Here is a 7,063-nt window from a genome sequence, read left to right on the forward strand (position 1 = left end):
AGATGCCCATACCCTAATCCCCGAACCCATAAGCATGGTACATGGCAAAGGGGAATTAAGGTTGCAAATGGAATTAAGGTTGCTAACCAAATGAACTTAAAACAGGGAGATTATCCTAGATTATCCAGGTGAGCCCAAAGTAATCACAAGGGTCCTTAAAAGCGGAAGAGGGACGGAGAAGGGAGTCAGGAAGATGTAACTATGGTAGAAGGTCAGTGATGCATGGGAGGACTCAACCGGCCATTGCCGGCTTTGAAGATGTTGGAAGGGGGACATGAGCCAAGGAATGCAGGCGGCCTCCAGAAAGGGGAAGACGCAAGGAAGAGAATGCAGCCCTGCTACCATCTTGATTTTAGCCCAGTGAGACCCTTTTCAGACTTCTAACCCACAGAACTGTAATTTAAATTTGTGCTGCTTAAAGCTACTACATTGGTGGTAATTTGTTCCTGCAGCAACAGAAAATCGTGTTCCGTGACTAACCCTGGGGAGTGGGTCACCAGGATGAGGAGGGCTGACACAGCTTTCTTTATAAGGCTTGCAGTGTTATTTGACTTTTAAAACTATATATATATATGGGCTTCCCTGGTGGCGCAGTCGTTGAGAGTCCGCCTGCTGATGCAGGGGACACGGGTTCGTGCCCTGGTCCGGGAAGATCCCACATGCCGCGGAGCGGCTGCGCCCGTGAGCCATGGCCACTGAGCCTGCGCGTCCAGAGCCTGTGCTCCGCAACGGGAGAGACCACAACAGTGAGAGGCCCGCGTACCGCAAAAAAAAAAAAAAGAGCTGAAACAAATTCTCTCTTGCCAGATCTCACAATCTGGTAGAGAAGACAGGGAAACAGCTACTGCTGAAAGGCAAACACAGGAAGAAAACACCTCTTTGAGACATGAGGGCGTCTGAAAGGAGTAGAAGTCAGCCGGGCAAAGGAGAAACAGGCCTTCCGGGGAGTGGACAAAGACCAGGGGGATGTGTAAGAGTTCTGAATGACGGGACATCAGTGGGTCTGGCAGAGTCAGCAGGAATGCATGAGTGGGCAGGTCCCAGCACCCCAGGTGTGACACCTGCCCCACTGCTGGCTTCTCTGGCTGGGGTCCGGGACCTGCTGTGCATATTTAGGGCGGGCATGGACAAGCAAAGACCCCAGACAAACACAGCATTTTCCTGGACCATCAACTGTAGTCAACAGTAAAGCATTTTAAATATTTTTATACTAAAACCAGAACAGATGTATTACAGAATACAAAACTCACATGAATTTTTTTTTAAATATTTATTTATTTTGGCTGTACTGGGTCTTGGTTGAGGCATGTGGGATCTAGCTTCCCGACCAGGGATTGAACCCAGGCCCCCTGCAATAGGGAGCACAGAGTTTTACCCACTGGACCACCAACGGAGTCCCTTCACGTGAATTTTTAACATAAAAACTGGAGACTTCAAGGCAACTTCTTGTTTGAGAGGCCCACTTTAGACACTAAACTATCTGCTGACCACTGAGCATCAAGACTCAGGCTTCTCTATAATTAATACGAGTCAGAAGAAAGGTTAAAACACCATAGCATGCATCCATCAAAGCACCCGGGACTTCATAACAGCAACCTGTCAGTGGCTGCCTACACTCCCTGTGTCACACAAGATGTCCCTTGGGTCCCAACACGAATGGGAAAGTTGAGAAGCATCTCATTCTTTTCCAAAGGGGTCTGGGTCCTACTACTGCCGGATGAGTTAGATCTGCCTGGGGAAATAAAGAAAAACCACCACACTGAACTTTTCCTACATGTCCTCTCTTGTCTCCCTGCCACCCACACTCTAAGCATTACCAGGATCACTGATAAAACCTCAGCTCCCCCATCAGCTCCTCCAAACCCTTACAGTACAGGCCCCTGTTAGAGAATACGCTGTAAATACTCTTTCCATGGGAGGAAGTCAAGAAATAGGGCACATCTCTTGGGAGAGGGTGTCCCTTGTGTCCACAAACAAGGGGGAAACTTTTTCTATTGTTGTAGCTGGTTTTGTTATAAAAACAATAATATCCACGTGACAGTGAGCTGGGAAATTTCTTTTTCTGTAAAGAGCTACTACTGACCACAGAAGAGAAGCAGAGGAAAAAAAAATCAATGGAAGGCCACACAGAAGTAAAAAGCAATTTAATTGGGTTTGTTTTGTTTGTTTTTTGTGTGTAAAACACATATATACACATTCAAAAAAGTGAACTCAACTGATTTCAAATTAAGAACAGAGAGGATGAGATTTTAATAACAAATAAATATATTAAAATACACTACAGCGCTATGTTATTGACAGTAAATAAAAGATGGAGGAGGAGGTCAAAGAAAAAGGTATAATAGTAGGAGAGAAAAAGAAAGGTAGAGCGGGGGGTGTGGGAAAAGAAGGATGGGAAGACAGCAAGATACAGGGACAGACAGACAGACATGAGTAACCATACACAAAAAGAGGGAACAACTAAAGGATCCACAGAAAGACTTCCTAGGCCAAAGTAAATTACACTGTACATGGCCAGCTGTAGGCTTGGGCTATAGACTTCAAAGTATTATCACCTTTTATCCTTGCCTTTGAATGGTTACTAATGTGGTTAACCACTGTTCCCAGCTCTTTAACTGCTCATTTAAACATTCTGAGGCTTAGCTCAGGTCATAGGCCGGAAGCTCCCTCCATATGAGCTACAGTTCAGTAAATCAGTCACCTCCAATATCTCCTCTGAAAAGGAAGTACAAGAGACACTATCACACAAATCGCTATCTCATAAAATGTACAAAGCACCAATGAGAGTCAGTGGAGAAAATGCTGTTTGAGTTGAAAAAAAAATTCCATGGAAAAATTTTTTTCGTTTTAAATTAAAAAAACAAAACAAAACTGGAACTTCAGCAGAATGGGTTCCCACCTCAGCATTCTCCAGCATCACTCCCGGCACATCTGACTTTCCACGTGTTCAAGTTCTGCCTGCCCCACTGGCTCCAAAGGCCTGAGTTGGCCCTGAAACTAAATCAGCCTCCACCACACACTGCAATCTGAGGGTCAACAGAGAGATCCCAAGAGACTCCAAGTCAGTCCCAACCCTGGCCTGGACTCCGTTCACCCATCCCAACCCGTGTCTAAGCCAAGCCTCTCCTTACTTACTTCACTCTAAGGGCTGTGGAAATCTGCTATTTCACAGCTGATAAAGCCTCCCCCTTCCAGCTCCATCCCTTTTTCCTCCAAGCCTGGTGTCTGTTTTCCCCTTCCTCATCTGACCTGCCCCCAACCTCCTACCTGGTCTGTTTCCCCAACCTTTCCCTTCTACTGCCCCTAATTTCTCCTTTCTTTTCTCTACCGCATCTTAGTATCATTTCTCTCAGAGGAAGAGGGGACTTAAGAGGTGTATCTAGAACAAGACCTAAAATCTATCCACCTGGGATTTTTGCCCAGCTCTGCATCTTGCTAGCTGTGTGACCTTGAACAAATGGCTGAGCCACCCAACCCCTCAAATTCCTCAGTGAGGGGGGCTGAACCTGGCAATCACAGAGGTCTCTTCCAACTCTCAGGTTCTAAACATCTAAACATTCACCTGTATAACCATAAATAAATCAGTGAGTTAAACATACACAGGGAGAGAGAATGAACTATAGAAACTCCCTTTCCTCAGCATTCTGTCACCCCACCTGGTCTCCCAACCAACCACCCACACTGAGGGGCTGTGTCTCACTCTGGGCTGTTCTAGCTCTAAATTATTTAGATACAGCAAAACCTTACCAATCACACTAATCAAGGAACAGATGCATCTGAATCCAACAGAAGGCTGAGTCCTGGAATGTTTCTTTCGTGCCATCGAGTAATACTGTGAATTTAACATCAGCTTAGCAAAGAATCTAGAAATGCCATCACAAACTGTCTTGTGAATCTAAGAACAGTAATGCTGTCGGGAACCCTGGAAAACAATCTACCCCAAAGCCCTCCACTTTCCCAACAAGGACACAGGCCCAGAGAGCGGAAGCCACTAGCCCAAAGCCCAAAGCAGGTTGGAGCCTGGATCAAAGCCAGCTGTCCTGCTTTTGGTCCAGAGGACCTCCACCAAAGCTTTGTGATACCATCCGTTTCCTTTTTCAAGAGACAGATTAAATCCCAAATTACCAGGGAGTGCCCTCTACAGCAAATCTATTTGCAAGTCCAGGGGAGGGGCCAGAGCTAAGTTTGGATGGCCAGATGACTACTAATGCTGCCTAATACAAGCTCTCTTTCCTGAACCCTGCCCATTCATTCTCTGCAAAGAAAACCCCAGACTGCTATCTATATGGGACTGTATTTTGGAGAGGGAAGAAAGGGAGAGTGGCACAGTTCTTTGTTCTGCCAGTAAGAAGCATCTGCTAGTCCTTTCCCACAACTCCTACCTCACCTCCCAATATTCCCAGTACCTTCGGAAAAGTTCACGGAAACTCGCCAACTAGAATAAAAGAAAGCAGGAGGTAACAGGAGGAAAGGGCCAACAGCAGGTGAGTGTCAAACGGACGGATGGTGACAATACCCTCCCAGCTCTTCGTCCTATGGGGAAGAAAGCATTTCTTTTCAGTTGCTAATACCCTGCGGGGAAGTCACCCGAGCTAGTTCAACTCAGCGCCCTCCAGCAGAGAAATGAGCTCTCTGCAACCCCTGGAGAACTAACCCTTTCCTAACCATCCACTCTAACAGTGCCCAGGGCAGAGGTACCAAAAGACCAACCCTCCCCTCCCCTCCCCTCCCCTCAGGCCAAGAGCCTGAAACATCAGAGCTTGGATGGCAAGGAGCTATTTAAGGCAGCATCAAGAGGGTGGGGCAGAAAATTGCTGGCAGCATCCTCCTCTCCACCGCTCCCTCACAGCCAACACACACACACACACACACACACACACACCCCTCTTGCTCCACACACACCCATCAACCTCACCTGTCTCTAAGGGCTGGAGATCAGGAGTCCCCAAATATCCAGCATATGTTTTCTGTCATTGAGGCTGCTGTCCCCATCTGCTGCCCACCCCACTCTTAATCCACTCCGTTCTCTTCAATCACAACCCAGCCACCTTTCCAATCAAAAACACAAAACTGAATCTAGAGAAGCTCACAAACCAAGGAGGGGGGCATGGAGACAAGCCCTCCCTGGCCTTCACTTAGGAGAGAAAAAGGGCGCAAGGGGTGGGGGGCGGGGGGCGGGGGGTGATGTCAGAGGCCTGACATGCCAGACAGGCTCCATGATATCTCTAAATGAACCTCCCTCCTATTGACGGTGAAATCAATTCCGGCGATTTCAGCAGGTCGGCCCTGTGACAGGAGGGGTATCCCAGCGCTCAGTTTAAAACAAAAAATCCAAAGGCTCAGCCAGAACATGCTGGGAAAATCCAGGGTCTGGATAAAACGAGCAACGCTCAGTGGGATCCTTTCTGCCTTTATGTAGCAATGTAATAGCGTAATAAATTCTGTCTGCCTGAAGAAAGCATGCACTGGTGAATTTCAAAGCCATCTTACGACAGCGGATGCACGGGGATGCAGAATTCGACAGCACATTCCCCTGTGAATAAAACGTAATGATTTCAAGCCTCTTTCCCCCTCTATCTTGAATGGCGCTAGCGCTTATCAAGGAAGCCACCTCGGAAAGAAGCCAGAGGAGAGCCGGGGATGCCCGGGGAATTCGGAGAAAGGAGTTGCTTTCTGTTCATCTCGGTGAGGAGCTGGCTAGCAAGAAGCTGCCAGTCACTGAGGGATGAAGGAGCATGGGCAGATGAGCAGGCACCGGCGTCCCCGGACACGGACACACACACACAAACGTACCCGCTCATTCTGGCGGGTCCTAGGCCAGACCGGTAGTCCGTGCTGCCCTCCCGCCTTCCTCTCCTCCAGAGGGATGCTGATGAATGAACACACCTGAGATGCCTCCATCCTGCCGCTCGCTCCCTCCTTCCTCCTCTGGCTACTGCAGAGGAGCCTCTCCTCGGTAGTTTCACTTTACAGCGCAAACCCACGCGGGCTTTGATGTCTCCTCCACCCACCCAAATTGCAGCCAGCCTGAAGCAGGCGGACATTCTCTCCTAGCAGAGGCCATGATCGCACGTACCCCCACCCACCAATAAAAACAAACAAAAAATAAAAAAGACAAAAACCTGGAATCCTCCAAAACCCCCGCACCCTGGGGAACTTTCCCTTAAAGACTGGGGATCCACCAAGCAGGCAGGAAGGAGGGTTCCGCCGAGGGGGACCACGGTGTTCCCCTTGACCACGGGGGATGCTCTGGGGGAGGGGGTCCCTCAAGTCCTTCCAACAGCTGGCCCTTTAAACGCGCCTCCTCCGAGCGTGGAACAAAGGCGCCGCCCGCGGGGGCCGGGCCGGCGCACGCCCCCGGCGCCGGCGCTGACAATCAGGCGAGCGCGGGCTGAGGGGCCGCTGGCGCGGGCTTACCTTGCGGGTCTCCCGGCGGGCGGGCCAGCTGCGCGCGTCCTGCCCAACTCGCACTACACTCTGCAGTTGGCCCCGCTCTGTTTTTCTGGGACTCGGCGCTGACTTCACCGACACTCCGCGGCCGGCCAATGAGCTGCGGCGGCGGCCCCCTCATTAGCATGCGTCTGGAACCATCCACTCCGGCGGCGCCTGGGAGGTGGGCGGTGCTAGGGGGCGGTGCCGGACCCGGCAGTGACAGGAAGGGGCGTGTGCGCCAATGGGAGGCGATGAAGTGCCCCGCCGCCCCGCCCCGCAGCATTGTGAGCCCGGCGCGCGGGCCCGCGGATCTCCCGTCGAGAACGTGCGCGCGGTCCCAGTAACCCTTTCTGTCCCGGCCGGCCTCGGGCTGGGCGGGAGGCTGGCCCGGCGCGCCCTCTGATCTTTCTGAGGGGTCGCCCACGGGGAGCTGGGAAGGAATCTTAGGCATAAAAAAAACAGCTAACCTGTTTTGAGTACATATAACTTACTCAACTCCTGTGCCCCAGTTTGCTCATCTTTAAAATGGTATAATAACCAGTACCTATTTCGCAGGACAGGACATAGAGAAGATTAATATAGTTAACGTATGTAAAGCATTTAGATCAGTGCCTGGCCGTCGCGCTATATA

At 50.2% G+C, this 7,063-nt stretch overlaps 1 protein-coding gene across 27 annotated transcripts in view; it reads right to left on the bottom strand.

Annotated features, from left to right (window-relative positions):
- The window catches only part of SORBS1 (sorbin and SH3 domain containing 1), a 237,912-nt gene extending 231,409 nt beyond the window's left edge, over positions 1-6,503 (bottom strand). For 20 of the 27 annotated variants that reach the window (XM_082673991.1, XM_082673989.1, XM_082673978.1 and 17 more), the window contains exons 1-2: positions 6,418-6,483; positions 4,407-4,533 (exon numbers count right to left, since the gene is read on the bottom strand). The gene's annotated coding sequence lies outside the window, so the exon portion shown is untranslated. Of the gene's footprint in view, positions 1-4,406; positions 4,534-6,417 lie in introns of all 27 variants that reach the window. The other 7 variants (XM_082673992.1, XM_082673981.1, XM_082673988.1 and 4 more) reach the window with 2 other exon arrangements.
- Positions 6,504-7,063: the final 560 nt, after the last annotated feature.

Source organism: Grampus griseus (genome assembly GCF_964374135.1).
Source record: "Grampus griseus genome assembly, chromosome: 16".
Classification (NCBI taxonomy): Eukaryota; Metazoa; Chordata; class Mammalia; order Artiodactyla; family Delphinidae; genus Grampus; species Grampus griseus.